The 18,088-nt window shown below is 40.0% G+C and overlaps 2 long non-coding RNA genes across 4 annotated transcripts; both read right to left on the reverse strand.

Moving 5' to 3' along the window:
* Positions 1-2,588: 2,588 nt before the first annotated feature.
* Positions 2,589-3,867, reverse strand: LOC117593863. Its single transcript, XR_004575327.1, has 2 exons — positions 3,586-3,867; positions 2,589-3,031 (listed from the first exon to the last, which is right to left on the reverse strand). It is a non-coding gene; the product is annotated as an uncharacterized LOC117593863 (long non-coding RNA).
* A 3,416-nt stretch (positions 3,868-7,283) lies between these two features.
* On the reverse strand, positions 7,284-15,709 carry LOC109615271. 3 transcript variants are annotated; one of them, XR_004575326.1, is made up of 4 exons: positions 15,521-15,709; positions 8,628-8,753; positions 7,752-7,799; positions 7,284-7,461 (listed from the first exon to the last, which is right to left on the reverse strand). It is a non-coding gene; the product is annotated as an uncharacterized LOC109615271 (long non-coding RNA). The 3 variants fall into 3 exon arrangements; XR_004575324.1 differs by having other exon boundaries at positions 8,628-9,535; XR_004575325.1 differs by lacking the exon at positions 15,521-15,709 and adding an exon at positions 9,440-9,534.
* Between the last annotated feature and the right edge of the window lie 2,379 nt (positions 15,710-18,088).

Genomic DNA, 18,088 nt, shown 5'->3' on the forward strand with positions numbered 1-18,088 from the left:
GTAAATCGAGAGCTTCGCCTTGCGGCTCAGCTCTTTCTTCACCACGACAGACCGATACATCGACCGCATTACTGCAGAAGCTGCACCGATCCGTCTGTCAATCTCCCGTTCCATCCTTCCCTCACTCGTGAACAAGACCCCTAGATACTTAAACTCCTCCACTTGAGGCAGGCACTCTCCACCAACCTGAAGTGAGCAAGCCACCCTTTTCCGACTGAGGACCATGGCCATTCTTAATGAGAATTTTATTTACTTACTATTCTTGGAACAATGATGGATAATGAGCTTCTCTCTGGTTATCCAGACAAACTAATAAATAAACTTCAATTTGTGCTGCACACGGCTGCTAGAATCCTAACTAGAACAAAAAAATGTGAACACTACTCCTGTCCTAGCGTCCTTACACTGGCTGCCTGCTAGGGTTTGGGCTGATTTTAAGGTTTTACTCTTAACCTATAAATCAATACATGGACTTGCTCCTACTTACCTTGCTGAAATGATCCATCCATACATACCTACACGTAACCTTAGATCGCAAGATGCAGGCCTTTTAATTGTACCTCGCCACTGGGATGCCCTCCCTCCAATGCCTTTCGGGGGAAGAGTCACTGGCTTGTTGTTGACTCTCTGTTGCAGACTTGTGTTATTGGTCTGTACGCTGCTAGCAATACTCGGCCCTCATTCAGGGGGGTTGCGGTTGGTGGGTGTCCCTTTGGTTGATGCCTGGCAATGTGGGTGGATTGATTTCTTGCCTGTTGGGCCCTGTCCGGGGCCTCCCCCGGGTAGGGCCACAGTGTTGCCGGACCCCCCCCGTCTCAGTTCCTAAGTGTTACGCTGCTATATTATGATGCTGGGGGATATGAGGAATGCACATTCTAACTTTTCTCAGTCTCCTCCAGTTTTAAATTTTAGGAGAAGATGAGATCCGGGTCCACACCTGCGGATTACCTGGTTTGGGGGGCCCGTTGCTGTCCCTGTCCACCTGGTCATACTTTTGACCAAGTCTAGAATCAAATAGATTCTGGATTTAGACCAGAGAAATATATTTATTATTCTAATATCAAATATCAAATATCAATCAAATCTTAATATCTCACCCGGTGCAGCCAGAAGAGGACTGGTCACCCCTCTGAGCCTGGGTCCTCTCTAGGTTTCTTCCTAAAATTCGACCTTCTTATGGAGTTTTTCCTAGCCACTGAAATCCAACACTACTGTTGTTTGCTCCTTGGGGTTTAAGGCCGGGTGTCTCTGTAAAGCACTTTGTGACAACTGCTGTTGTAAAAAGGGCTTTATAAATCAATTTGATTGATTGATTGATTGAAGGGAGAATCTCCAGTAGAATCCAACAGAACACGAGAGGCTGTGTAGGTCCCAGCGGGAACAGGTCCAAAGTGAGGATAGGATCAGTGGAATGAGCAACATGACAGGACACAAGCCATGCACATCAGGCTGCCCTCAGCAGATTAATTCACGAAATCTCCAGCAATGGTGATTTAGCAGAGGGAAGAGAAAAAAGACAGTGAGTAGCATCATGCCAAGGTCCTCTACTACCCCAGATGAAGCAGCAAGTATTTACAAACAAAGTAATGCAGGGTCCAATGAGAGCAGTGGGAGTATGGTCACATTATGGTGACAGTTAAACAGATTGTATAAGCCAGCCCTCCAACTACTATACTAACAGCCTCCACTGGCGCACAATCAGTTTTCACATGAATATATTTAAATAGTGTTTAAATATTTTTCAGTAAACATAATGTTTTATAAGAGGTACATAAAAACTTTGCTTACTCTAACTTTAATCCATAACACATGAATTGCACCATCTGAGGTAATGTGTAATTTTGGTTTTCACTTCTGCTAGTTTCTTTAAGAGAAAAGAGGTAGTTGTGTGTATGTGGGGCTCACTGTCTTTATCTCTCTGACCTTTAGTGTTTTCCTGTTATTTTGTGGTGCTGTGCTTCTGGGTTACATGTTTTGGGAGTGATGATATTTTTGTATATTTACTGGGGCATCCATTTTGGCCTCATTCAACAACAACACTTTGATGTAACAATTCAAGATCCTTTAGATATTTCTTCTGTGTTCTGGTTTTAATAAGACAACATGGACATTGATAATGCATTATACTATCTCACAAGAAAATACATTTGTGTCATCACCAAAACCCTCTTGTCCAAGCCCCTGGCACACCTCATCGTTTGTCCAGGTTGTGTAGTAGATTTCTACCAAAAACACAAGAAGTAAATACTAGCATTAAAATAGTCCACCTTTCACCATAAAGTCCTTAGCTACACTAAAACTTGCTGAAATAAAATATAAGATTTAGCTTACCTGGATTCTCTGAAGTTTATGATCTTCTGTCACTTCACTCCAGTGTGTCAATTATCAATGAATTCCCAGATAGACAGGTGATCACACACTGGGCTATTCAATGATATTTCAATAGGTTTGTAATACACCCAAAAACAGTAAACATGCCATATTCAATGATATTTCAATAGGTTTGTAATACACCCAAAAACAGTAAACATGCCATATTCAATGATATTTCAATAGGTTTGTAATACACCCAAAAACAGTAAATATGCCATATTCAAGGTATTTTAATAGGTTTGTAATACACCCAAAAGAGTAAACATGCTATATTCAATGACACCTACAATCAATCAATCAAATGTATTTATAAAGCCCTCTTTTACATCAGCAGTTGACACAAAATGCTTTTACAAAACACCCAGCCTGAAAACCCCAAGGAGCAAACAACAACAGCTTTGTAGCACAGTGGCTAGGGAAAACTACCTAAGAGGGGACGAAATTTAGTAAAAAACTTAGAGAGGAACCAGGCTCGGAGGGGTGACCTGTCCTCTTCTGGCTGTGCCGGATGAACATTTTAAGAGTACAAGTTGACTCCAGAGTCTTTAAAACCTAATCCACGTCAGAAGCCTGACCAGATGGACAAGAACAGGGACAACCGGGTGGAGGGGGGGTGGTTATCAGACTGACAGCTGGAGTCATCAGGTATCTTCTTGATCTGTAACACAACCAGGAGGACCAAGCCTTGAGGAACCAAAACATACCTTTGACTTGTCAGAGGATATGCCATCCTCACATACATATTGATATCTTTCCGATAAATAAGATTTAAACCAGGTTAGAACATGTCCACATAGCCCAATATGGGTTTCCAGTCTCTCTAATAGAAGGGAGTGATCAATAGTGTCAAAAGCAGCACTAAGATCAAGAAGCAACAGGACGGATGCGGAACCTTTGTCTGAGGCCATTAGAAGGTCATTTGTTACCTTCACGAGTGCAGTCTCAGTACTATGATGGGGTCTGAAACCGGACTGGAGTATTTCATAAATGTTATGTCTTCAGGAAGGCATTCAGTTGTTGGGAAACACAGATTTGTGAGAGGAACGGGAGGTTCGATATTGGCCTCTAATTGTTTCATATATCTGGATCCAGATTAGATTTTTTTAGAAGATGCTTAATTTCCGCTATTTTTAGTGAGTTTGGTACACATCCGGAGGAAAGGGAGCAATTAATTACGTTCAACATTGGCTGACCTAGCACAATGTACCTCACCTTGGAGTGATTATTCAGTCAGCTCATTTGCTGGCTCAACGGTAGTGTGTACCACCAGGCAGCGGGCTGGTTTGGGTCTAGCCTGGGCCCTTTCCTGCATGCCATCCCCTCTCTCGCCACCATTCATGTCTCTGTCCCATTAAAGCATGAACATGCCATAAAAAATATTATAAAAAAGTATAATTCTATTGTATGTAATTACATTATGTTCTTAATGATTTCACTTTCTGCAATTATCTATTTTCACTTGTTAGAGGCTAGCTGTATTTAGTTGTGCTGTACTTGTTCAATGACAATAAAGTTTAATCTAATCTAATTTTGATTCTACTCAAAGTCCAGGACAAAAGGAGGATGCAGATGTTTACTGGTTATGTTTTGGTTAGATGTATTATTCTGACTTGGCATTTCACCATCAGTACAGTGGTCACCACCAGGTATGGAGACACCACCAGTAGACTACACAACAGTCTGGACAGAGAGATACACAACTCTGGAGATGGAGGTGGAGGTGTAGATGGAGGTGGACACAGGGTTGAAGCTAGAAGGGAATAAAAAAACATAAATATTACAATTCACATGAACACACAATCAGACCAGACACACACCACACACACACAACACAATCCAACACACACCACACACACACAACACAATCCAACACACAATCAGACCAGACACACACCACACACACACACAACACAATCCAACACACACTACAACCAAATGCACATACACACACACAACACAATCCAACACACACTACAATCAAACGCACACACACACACACACAATCACACACACAACACAATCCAACACACACTACAATCAAACGCACACACACACACACAATCACACACACAACACAATCCAACACACACTACAATCAAACGCACACACACACACACAACACAATCCAACACACACTACAATCAAACGCACACACACACACACAACACAATCCAACACACACTACAATCAAATGCACACACACTCACACAACACAATCCAACACACACTACAATCAAACGCACACACACACACACAATCACACACACAACACAATCCAACACACACTACAATCAAACTCACACACACACACACAACACAATCCAACACACACTACAACCAAACGCACACACACACACACAATCACACACACAACACAATCCAACACACACTACAATCAAACGCACACACACACACAATCACACACACAACACAATCCAACACACACTACAATCAAACGCACACACACACACACACAATCACACACACAACACAATCCAACACACACTACAATCAAACGCACACACACACACACACAACACAATCCAACACACACTACAACCAAATGCACATGCACACACACACAACACAATCCAACACACACTACAATCTAACGCACACGCACACACACAATCACACACACAACACAATCCAACACACACTACAATCAAACGCACACACACACACATACAACACAATCCAACACACACTACAATCAAACGCACACACACACACATACAACACAATCCAACACACACTACAATCTAACGCACACGCACACACACAATCACACACACAACACAATCCAACACACACTACAATCAAACGCACACGCACCCACACAACACAATCCAACACACACTACAAGCAAACGCACACACACACACAACGCAATCCAACTCACACCACAATCAAACGCACTCCCACTTAACACTGCTGGATTCCCCTTAACAGTCAGTCAACATTATAACACCTTTAAATATTCACATGGTTTAATAACAGCTAGATCTCACCTGTCACTAGTGATGGCCATTCAAGGCTTCAATAACATTCTTCTAGCTGGACAATATTATACAATCAGCTCTAACTCAGATTTTCTTTTTCAAAATAAAAGTCATCATTGAAAGATTAAAGTATTTTATTTGAAATCTAGTTGTTACATATTATGTTAAATGTCCGTACCAACAAAGAAATGATCAGTCTATAATTTTAATGGTCAAATCGAATACTTATTTCACACATTAAAATGCAAATCAATTCATAATATGTGTTTTTCTGGATTTTTTTGTTGTTATTCTGTCTCTCACTGTTCAAATAAACCAACCATTAAAATTATAGACTGATAATTTCTTTGTCAGTGGGCAAACAAAATCAGCAGGGGATCAAAAAATTGTTTCCCTCACTGTATTTGGTGATTCTCCTAGTTTATATTCTCACCTGTCAGTTTGGTACACATCCGGAAGAAAGGGAGCAATTAATTACGTTCAACATTGGCTGACCTAGCCCTTTCCTGCATGCCATCCCCTCTCTCTCCACCATTCATGTCTCTGTCCCATTAAAGCATGAACATGCCATAAAAAAAATTATAAAAAAATTATAATTCTATTGTATGTAATTACATTTTGCCCTTAATGATTTCACTTTCTGCAATCATCTATTTTCACTTGTTAGAGGCTAGCTGTATTTAGTTGTGCTGTACTTGTACTTGTTCGATGACAATAAAATGTAATCAAATCTAATTTTGATTCTACTCAAAATCCAGTGGGCAAACAAAATCAGCAGGGGATCAAAAAATGTTTTCCCTCACTGTATTTGGTGATTCTCCTAGTTCATATTCTCACCTGTCACAGTCATCCATCTATCTGGTGATTCTCCTAGTTCATATTCTCACCTGTCACAGTCATCCAGCTCTCTGGTGATTCTTCTAGTTCATATTCTCACCTGTCACAGTCATCCATCTATCTGGTGATTCTCCTAGTTCATATTCTCACCTGTCACAGTCATCCATCTATCTGGTGATTCTCCTAGTTCATATTCTCACCTGTCACAGTCATCCAGCTCTCTTGTGATTCTCCTAGTTCAGGGTGTCCACAGCTGTAACGTCCTTGATCTGACTTGTTAACTGCAGGGATGGTCATCTCTCCTGTAGTCTCATTCCTGATGAGGGATCCATCTTTGTAGAAATCAGCTATGAGGTTAGAGGGAGTTTTCTTGTATCTGCAGCTCAGAGTCACAGAATGTCCCTCAGTCACAGGGAGGGCAGGACTCTCCAGGATCACATCACCCCCTGTAAAAATATATGAACATCATACAGAAACATAACATCAGCTCTCTGAAACCAGATGATACAATAGAACTTCAGTAGATGGTGATTATTAACATACCATGTACTGTGATGTAAATAGATGGGGATTATTAACATACCATTTAGTGGGATGGTACTATATGATGATAATTAACATAACAGGTACTGTGATGTTACTAGATGTTGATTATTAACATACCAGGTACTGTGATGTTACTAGATGGTGGTTATTAACATTCCATGTACTGTGATGTTATGGTGATTATTAACACACCGTGTAGTGGGATAATACTAGATGATGATTATTAATATATCAGGTGCTGTGATGTTACTAGATGTTGATTATTAACATACCAGGTACTGTGATGTTACTAGATGGTGGTTATTAACATTCCATGTACTGTGATGTTATGGTGATTATTAACACACCGTGTAGTGGGATAATACTAGATGATGATTATTAATATATCAGGTGCTGTGATGTTACTAGATTATGATTATTAACATACCAGGTACTGTGATGTTGGCGGTATTGCTGTGTTCTCCAGCCTCAGACTCACACCAATAAACTCCACTGTCTGATATTGCTACAGTTATGTTACATGAAGATTCTTGTTTCATTCCCCAGTCTGTTCCACAATCTGACAACTTCCTAGTCACTGTGTATCTCTTCAGTCTCCATGCAGTAGAGTTCCCCTGAACTTCACAGCTCAGAGAGACAGACTCATATTCAAAGAACTGAAGTCTGTTGGGATTTATGATCATAGAGACTGGAGGTGACCAAGCTGAAAAAGTGAAGTGAAGAGTCAGTTGGTCTCAGACTGAAGTCAACAGACATTTAAAAGGACTGAGACAGATACAATGAGAAAGAAAATAAATGACAATTAGAAAAGATAAAAAAGCTGTTATGAATCAAGGCAAATGTTTCTATTACAGATCAGTAGAAATGAATAAAATGAAATGTTAATATAATAAAAGAGCTGTATTAAACAAAGGGACATGTTAATATAATAGAGCAGGTGTATTAAATAAAGAGTCTCGAAAAAGTGTGATAAACAAAGAATTACATACTCACCATGTACTCCTTGACTGAGTCTATAGTCTACCTGTGTACTGAACATCACTGAAACACATAGAGACCTATCAATATAGTACATGATGTGAACATGGAGATATACTATCACTATAGTACATGATGTGAACATGGAGATAAACTATCACTATAGTACATGATGTGAACATGGTGATAAACTATCACTATAGTACATGATGTGAACATGGAGATAAAATATCACTATAGTACATGATGTGAACATGGAGATAAACTATCACTATAGTACATGATGTGAACATGGTGATAAACTATAACTATAGTACATGATGTGAACATGGTGATAAACTATCACTATAGTACATGATGTGAACATGGAGATAAAATATCACTATAGTACATGATGTGAACATGGTGATAAACTATCACTATAGTACATGATGTGAACATGGAGATAAACTATAACTATAGTACATGATGTGAACATGGTGATAAACTATAACTATAGTACGTGATGTGAACATGGAGATAAAATATCACTATAGTACATGATGTGAACATGGAGATAAACTATCACTATACTTTTCAATTTTCAGTAGTGCCATAAATTACAGATTATATACTGAATATCTATAACATTTAAGAGGAACTGTGTAGAATCCTGCCTTTTCATTTGCCTCATCGCAGAACTATTCATTTCCAACTTTTACTGAATACTGAAAGTGTTCTGGACTCCCCTATTTGCCTTCATTGCTCATTTAGATTAGCCTCAAGCCTGTCAACAGTTAGTTTGTTGAAATTGTTTTTATAGTATATATACTGATTGAATATCTACAGATGGAAATTGGGACTTTCTAAATAAAGTGCAACCAAATAGTATACAGATTACCCAGTACTTACAGAATATCCAGCAGAGTGGTGTGAGTTCCATGCTGTGTTGATACTGTGTTGATACTGAGTCTCTCTGATCTACAGCAGCTGTTCTAGACCCTCCTCCTCCTTCCTGTTCTGACACACTGACACCCCCTAGTAGAGGAGAAGGGGAGGTGGAAGACAAAACAGAGTTCAGGCTGACCTCTGCCCCAAAAAGCTATCAGGTCCACCACCAACTAAAACAGCAAACATAAACAGATATCAGGGCCAGCACCACCCCTAAACAGATATCAGGGCCAGCACCACCCCTAAACAGATATCAGGGCCAGCACCACCCCTAAACAGATATCAGGGCCAGCACCACCCCTAAACAGATATCAGGGCCAGCACCACCCCTAAACAGATATCAGGGTTAGCCCCACCCCTAAACAGATATTAGGGCCAGCCCCACCCTTAAACAGATATCAGGGCCAGCCCCATCCCTAAACCGTTATCAGGGCCAGCACCACCCCTAAACAGATATCAGGGCCAGCACCACCCCTAAACAGATATCAGGGTTAGCCCCACCCCTAAACAGATATCAGGGCCAGCCCCACCCTTAAACAGATATCAGGGCCAGCCCCATCCCTAAACAGATATCAGGGCCAGCCCCACCCCTAAACCGATATCAGGGCCAGCCCCACCCCTAAAGATACATAATATTCAGACATTTACAACATAATTTTCCAAGAACACAGTGTCCTCCTTCATTCTTAAATAGAAGACATTAGGATGAATCAACAAACTGAGCCATCAGAGGATGGGTAGGGTAGTGGGTATGGAAGTATTCGTCTTTGTACTCTCAGTGCTGTTGCGCTTCAGGGACTTCCACTTCGTTGCGCTTCAGGGACTTCCACTTCTGGCATCAGACATCGTAATCCATGTTTTTTTTCTCTCTGACACTCCAAAAAAGTGAAAGATTACAATGAAATGAAACCATGCTCAAACAAACGAACACTCATTGTTCACTCTATAACACATGCACATACAGACAGGTGACAAATGAAACCATGCTCAAACAAACGAACACTCATTGTTCACTCTATAACACATGCACATACAGACAGGTGACAAATGAAACCATGCTCAAACAAACGAACACTCATTGTTCACTCTATAACACATGCACATACAGACAGGTGACAAATGAAACCATGCTCAAACAAACGAACACTCATTGTTCACTCTATAACACATGCACATACAGACAGGTGACAAATGAAATCATGGATGTTCACCCCCCCAAGAGCTGGGTCTAACCGGTTCTTTGCATACAAGTCAGCAGGCCCGTCTCCCCAGCCCATGGTCAGAATTTGAACAGACAATGAGAGGTTACAATGACATTTGCAGACATTATGCTGATTCTCTATTCTCGTATCTCAGTCTCGACTTGTCTGCAGATTTTCCAGTTTTCCACTCTGCCAGGTGTTTATCATGAGACCAGCATGCAACCAGGTACATCTCATTATACAAGACAACACAAAGAAATAGCTTAACCTAGTACATTTCCATAACATGGCCTGTTTACGATATCTTTTCCTAAAGTATCTAACTATCTTTGTGTAACTCCAAACCCAGACCTGGTGTCTTCCGGTCAAAAACCAAGGGCCTATTTATGATTTTTTTTTTCTAAAGTATCTAAGAACACTCGAGACACCAGACTGTTTTGTTGTGTAAAACTTCCATGAATTGTGCATTTGAGCCGCCACCTTCCAAGGTAGAGTGACCAACGGTGGCCCTTAAGTGCTTAAATCAATCAATCAATCAATCAAATGTATTTATAAAGCCATTTTTACAACAGCAGTTGTCACAAAGTGCTTTACAGAGACACCCGGCCTTAAACCCCAAGGAGCAAACAACTGTAGTGTTGAATTTCAGTGGCTAGGAAAAACTCCTTAAGAAGGCAGAATTTTAGGAAGAAACCTAGAGAGGACCCAGGCTCAGAGGGGTGACCAGTCCTCTTCTGGCTGTGCCGGGTGAGATATTAAGAGTCCAATTGGAATAATAAATACATTTCTCTGGGCTAAATCCAGAGTCTATTTGATTTTAGACTAGGTCAGAAGTATGACCAGGTGGACAAGGACAGGGACAGAAACGGGCCCCCCAAACCAGGTACTCTGCAGGTGTGGACCAGGACCTCATGTCCTCCTAAAGTTTAAAACTGGAGGAGACTGAGAAAAGTTAGAAAAGTGCATTCCTCATATACCCCAGCATCATAATATAGCATTGTAACACCTTGGAACTGAGACGAGGGGGTCCGGTGACAATGTGGCCCTACCCGGGGGAGGCCCCGGACAGGGCCCAACAGGCAGGAAATCAATCCACCCACATTGCCAGGCATCAACCAAAGGGACACCCACCAACCGCAACCCCTTTGAATGAGGGCCGAGTATTGCCAGCAGCGTACAGACCAATTGCACAAGTGCGCAACAGCGAGACAACAACAAGCCAGTGACTCTTCCCCCGAAAGGCATTGGAGGGAGGGCATCCCAGTGGCAACGAGAGCCCACCTGGCAAGACAGCAAGGGTGGACAGTATCAGGCCTACTGGTCACCTTCACGCCCCCGGGCCAGGCTACACCTAATTATAAACCGTGCTGTAGAGATGAGTTTTTAGTAGACACTTGAAAGGTTGCACTGAGTTTGCATTTCTAACCTTAATTGGCAGATCATTCCACAGTAGTGGAGCTCTATGAGAAAAGGCCCTGCCTCCAGCTGTTTGTTTAGAAATACTAGGTACAATTAAAAGGCCTGCATCTTGCGATCTAAGGTTACGTGTAGGTATGTATGGCTGGATCATTTCAGCAAGGTAAGTAGGAGCAAGTCCATGTATTGATTTATAGGTTAAGAGTAAAACCTTAAAATCAGCCCTAACCCTAACAGGCAGCCAGTGTAAGGACGCTAGGACAGGAGTAATGTGTTCAAATTCTTTTGTTCTAGTTAGGATTCTAGCAGCCATGTGCAGCACTAATTGAAGTTTATTTATCAGCAGTGTTGAGTTTAGATCCTCAATTTGATCGTTTACAGATTTATTTAATCTGTCGTTAATGAGCGTACTTGTAAGAATATCAAGGAAATTATTTGTAGTCCGAGAATTTATAGTATGGCTTTTGAAACTCATTGTTTGCGGAGCAAGTGGATTTCTTGTTTTAACGGTAAATGTAATAAGACAGTGATCCCATAATCCAGGATTTTGGGGGTAAATTATTAGATCTACAATATCCATTTCTCGTGACAGGACTAAATCTAAGGTATGATTGTGGCAATGTGTTGGACCTGAGACATGTTGGATGAAACCCATTGAGTCAATTATGGCTTCAAAGGCTTTTTGAAGAGGATCATTGGACTTTTCCATATGAATATTGAAATCGCCAAAAATTAGAATACTATCTGCCATGAATACAAGGTTAGACAAGAATTCTGGAAACTCATTGAGGAACATTGTGTCTGGCCCGGGGGGCCTATAAATAGTAGCTATGTAAAACGATTTATCGGCCTGGTTAACTTTCATGAGTAAAACTTCAAAAGAATGAAACTCAGTGATATGTTTGAGAGTAAATGTATATTTACTGTCATAAATATTAACGCCCCCTCCTTTTCGGGACGCACGAGGGATATGATCACTAGTATAACCAGGAGGAGAGGCCTCATTTAAGGCAGTGAATTAATTAGGCTTTAGCCACGTTTCACATAAACCAATAACATCTAGTTTATGATCAGAGAGTAATTCATTTACGGCAACTGCCTTTGGAGCAAGAGATCTAATATTTAGGAGTCCCATTTTGAGATGCAAGGTGATACAGTCATTTTCATTTTTATTTGTGAGCGAGGTGGAGGAAGGCTTTATCTTAATAAGTTTGTTTTTGTTAGCACTACCTTGTTTAACTTTTCTCATCCTGGAACGAGTCACAGTGTCAATAGGTAAAACTGTACTAACTACTCTGGCTATGCTATCGACAGACTCCACTATGCTAGCAGGTTGGCTTACAGCCTGCGGCCTGACCTACACTTTGAGTGTAGTTGATACTGTGATACTATCATCTGGTTCCAGACAGTGATATCTGTATGTTTTCATGCACTTGATGTTCAAGAGACCACAGCTTCTTCAGAAGCATGGAGGTACAGCAGAGAGAAAAGAAGTGAGATGGACAGGGTGGGGTTGTGGTTGTGAAGCACATATATTGTATTTTCAGGGGTGTAACATGTATTTGATATATGTATGCTTAAAAGGTCAAGCGCACTGTGTTTGTTTAGTCCATCCAGGGAACACTGTAGGCCTTGCCAGACCCAGTATTTGTTTCTAAATGACTGTACACTTGAGCTCTGACAAAAATCTGTTTATTTGTAATATAAAACACAATTGTGTGCAAGGCCTCTTAAACTCTTTTGTAGATTTTTGTAAAATGTAATCCAAATTTAATCCAGTACCCCTAAATGTTGTCGTTTATTGAAATCTTGGTGGAGACACCAACAACATGCAAGTGGTGAGATTTGCATGCAATGCTCTTTCATAAAGTATCGACCACAAGCTAGGACTGACCGCAAATATCCTGTCTGTGCACAGAATACGTTTACACAACACAAGCAAACCTACATGCAACAATTGTTCATGTGTTTCAATGGATTCTTTATATTCCAGCACCGTGGATGAAGTTTTATTGTGATATATATTTTCATTCATATTAGACCAGCAATTTCGAAAAAACAGCATGATTTTCACAAGGCATAAAAACACTCTCTAGAATGCATAGCAAAACTCTAGAAGGCACAGAAAAACTCAGCAGAAGGCATAGAAACACTGTCTAGAAGGCATATAAACCCTACAGAAGGCATAGAAACACTCCAGAAAGCATAGAAACACTCCAGAAAGCATATAAACACTCCAGAAAGTATAGAAACACTCCAAAAAGTATAGTATAGGCATAGAAACACACTGTTGAAGGGATAGAAACACTCTCCAGAAGGCAGTGAAACACTCCTTAGAAGTCATAGAAACACTCTCTAGAACAGGGGTTCTCAAGTCCAAGCCTTGTTTTCTATTCTGCCTGATAGTTCATTGCATTCACCTGGTGTTCCAAGTCTAAATCTGTCAATATTTAGAGGGCTAGAATGAAAACAAGCAGTACTTTGGGTCCCAAGGCCTGCAGTTGAGAACAACTGCTCCAGAAGGCTTAGAAACACACTCTAGAATGCATAGAAACACTCTCTAAAAGGCATAGAATCACTCTCTAGAAGGCATAGAACCACTCTCTAGAAGGCATAGAAACAATTTCTAGAAGGCATAGAAACAATCTCTAGAATGCATAAAAACACTCTCTAGAAGGCATAGAAACACTCTCTAGAAGGCATAAAAACACTCTCTAGAAGGCATAAAAACACTCTCTAGAAGGCATAGAAACACTCTCTAGAAGGCATAGAAACACACTAGAAGGCATAATGTCAGACTACCATACACAGACACACCAGCTGAACTTCAGTGGGTACACCACAACATACAAACCACTTGTAAGAGCAGACTGGCCAGTGTTACGACATTTGAAAATGCTTTTCACAGGAGACAAGTGGAAGACAAGAGAAAAGGTTTGAAATGGAACCTGAAGGTGGTTACTGTAAAATGCCTGTTGAAGTTCAAGGATCACATTTCGTGGTGGCACCGACGGCTGTGATCCATGTGTGACCGCAATGATATCACAAAAAATGTGGACTAGATCCTAAAACAATCCTAAGTCTCAGACTAGCGGTCATACGGATGCCTCCGGCTGTTTGTTTAGAAATTCTAGGTATGTTTAAAAGGCCTGCATCTTGCGATCTAAGGTTATATGTAGGTATGTATGGCTGGGTTATTTCAGTGAGGTAAGTAGGAGCAAGTCCATGTACTGATTTATAGGTTAACAATAAAACCTTTAACAGCAGCCAGTATAAAGAGCCTAGTACTGGAGTAATGTGTCCAAATTCATTTGTTCAATTTAAAATTCCAGCAGCCGTGTTCAGCAGTAATTGAAGTTTATTTATCAGTAGAACCGGAGATAAGAGCATTGCAGTAATTTAATCTTGAAGTAACAAAAGCATGTATTAGTTTTCCTGCATCAGTTTTTGATAAAATGTTTCAGACATTTTGCAATGTTCCGAAGATGAAAAAAAACAGCTTTTGAGATATATATTATATGTTCATCAAAGGAGAGATCAGGGTTGAGGGTAACGCCAAGGTTTCTCACAGTTTTTTGTGATATGACCATACAACATTCAAGGTTCACTGTGAGATCTGCCAACAAAACCCTTCATTTCTTGGGTCCTAAAATGAGCTATCTGTTATCTGACATGTCTGAAACACATCCTTCTAAAGTAGGTAATTTTAGGGCTTTTCCATGTTTCATCGAAATATACAACTGTGTCATCAGCATAACAGTTAACATTTACATTGTGGTCCCAGATGACATCACCCAGAGGCAGCGTATACAGTAAAAACAATAGTGGTCTTAAAACTGAGCCATGAGGAATACCAAAATATACCTTTAATTTGTCAGAGGACATTCCATCTACGCAAACAAACTGATATCTTTCAGATAAATAGGATCTATGTAACAGGATGTCTTCGTGGCGTGTGTGTAAAAAAGGAGTGGAATGCAGGTAGGCAGTCAAAGTATATGTATTGCGTTCTTGTTTAAAAAAAACACGTTGGGGGGGATGGCACGCATCCTCATTACAATCTAAACCAGACAAGAACACATCCACGTAGCCCAATATGGATTTCATTTCTACAATTTTTTGTTAGATTGAGTGCAATTCATTATGTTCAACATTGGACAGAAACACAAGGTAAGTTCAAACACTAGAAAGCACAGACAAACTAAACAAAACAACAGGAGCTCTGAGCTTAGTTACCACATGGGTTTGTAGTTAACGAACTGGCGCTGTAGAGGTGATCAGCCCGGGTTTAAGTACTGCAGTATTGAATCATGGAGAGTTGCTGCAGCTCTGAAGAAACGGCTGAGCAGGGCTGATGCGGCCACGCCCCTTGACCTACTTTCCTCTGGGAAGGCCTCCAGTGCTCCAAACAGACAACACAGACAAACACAGACACGACATAAAGTTCAGCACCTCAGGTGATTTCCAGAGGAAAACTAAATTAAAGATACATTCTTAATTAAGTCTTTCTTTTTAATGGATATTTTTCATTTAATATTGTAGATTAACAATCGCCTCAGGTGATTTGTCTTGATTTTAGCCTTTACATAAAGATAAGCAGCTTTTTCATTAAGGGTGAGTAGCGTTTTCATAACCACTGTATTTCACTTTATGAGGCAGGATACAAGGTCGATACAAAAAGACAGGATCATTTGACACGAGGCTCATTCTCAGTAGAATACTGAACAGTGCACATGTTTATCCAAGGCTTCTACTCTAAAAGTGAAAGTAAAGAGATAAACTAAATGCTAAATGTCCCTGGTTTCTTTCTGTGCTCCTTTGACAGCAGGATGCTGGCAGCTCAATATTTATTTTCTCAAAATAAGAGTCCCCCTGAAAAGGCATACTAAACTTCAGGAATATTTATTTTGTTTGCATTGTTGTGCTACATATTGACACCACACTGTAATAAATGCATTGATAATTCAACCTTTTATTTCAATATGTTATACTCCAGCTTTCCCATCAGCCCCAATACAAAACCCTAAAAATCTAAATATAGCATATTTGCTTATTGCTATAATTTGCTTATGTGCTGTGGTAAACAGGTTGGGAATACTCTATATATGGTGTTATTTTGGGTGGAACTGGGTACAATATAAAGTCTACACACCTTACTGAGTATTTTCTCACTACAGTCAAATATTGTGAACATACCAGAGTTAACGTCCAGCATTTTGATAATAATGGTTAAAAAATGTACTAATATTTTCAGTTATTCTTTCTTGCATATGCTTACAAACCCAACCATAAACAACAATTGTTAAAATTTAATTTCCTCTATATTCGTTTTCCACATTATTTTGAAATCTGGGCAGTTTTTTTAAAGGTTTACTTATTACCATTAAATAGGATGTCATAATTTGTTCAGAGTACAGTTGTCATTCTCAGCCCAAACCCTATGATGAGCCAAACTTAATCTGAGATGTAATTTGTGCTGGGCCCTGGCTTGGTAAACAACCATTTTTATAGATCCAAACATTTTATAGATCCAATATAAAAAGCAACAATAAATCTCTCCATTAGTCGCAAGGAGGGCATGCAGTTACAGCAGTCAGAATTCACAATAATACATATAACATCAATTGATTATGATCATACTTGGAATATATATAGAGTATTAATACTCACACAGTATTTTAATATCTGTTTTTCTTCAGCTGGAAACTGGAGAGAGGAAGAACAAGATCTAATTGGGTGGTATTTGTAATGTTGTTCATGTAGGAAGAATACAGGCGCAGGGAGAACACAGGACTTTAAAAACAGAACTAAAACAATAGAACACAAGAACAAAAATGTAAAACAGGACATCAACACAACACCATGTTACAAGGAATTAAATCCATATAATGGCTGACAGCACATGAGGAATGTTTTGACCTAAAGAGGGTGATTAGGAGGTCAGGGCATTAAAAACAAAGAACAATGTCTGTGCTTCACACTGGAACAGCAGGCCTGCTGTAAAGGGATGTGACAGTATAGAGGGTGCTGGGTCTCACTAGCACAGCAGGCCTGCTGTAAAGGGACGTGACATGTACATTCAGTGTTTACTAAACCCATTCATTATTTTATTGAGACAAACATTTTGTTCAGCCATTCAGCAGTTTGGAGAAATCAGGCGACACAAAGATAAATAGTCACTACAGACTGGAACCACCATGCTCACATTTCTCACAGTGGAAGTGAAACGTAACATCTCTGCTATCACTCTGTCTTACTTTATGCTGTCAGGAAGTAGTGTCCTGTTATTGAAATGTTTCTAATAATCTTATTAGTTAAAGATAGTCATTAGGATATAAGTGTGTCTAGACTATAGTAATGATTACTGAGTGATCAAATGGAAGATTGCCTTGCCTTACCTCGCTGTGAAAGAACATGGTGCTGATTGTTGTTGTAACATGAGTGGGGGTGAAACTATTTACAACAAGAGGATTGGGGAGTAAATTAACTGAATAGGACCAAAGGAAACATGCTTTGATGACACAAGGGTTAAACTATTTACAACAAGAGGAGAGAGTAGTAAAATAACTGAATAGGACTAAAGTAAACATGCTTTGTTGACCCGAGACAGCTGTGCAGCATTTTACCACACCCTGTTTCTTGTTAATACTGACTCATAAAATGCGCCTCAGAGATTACACTGATTTTGTATTGGAGTGTCTCTCTGCTTGCAAGCATGTTAAACTGTTATTGTGTCCTGAGAATTTGAGTCTCTGTCTCACCTTTTTAGAAGAGTTAACTGGGTGAACTTTAATTTCCACCACA

Source organism: Esox lucius, chromosome 24 (assembly GCF_011004845.1).
Source record: "Esox lucius isolate fEsoLuc1 chromosome 24, fEsoLuc1.pri, whole genome shotgun sequence".
In the NCBI taxonomy this organism is placed as follows: domain Eukaryota; kingdom Metazoa; phylum Chordata; class Actinopteri; order Esociformes; family Esocidae; genus Esox; species Esox lucius.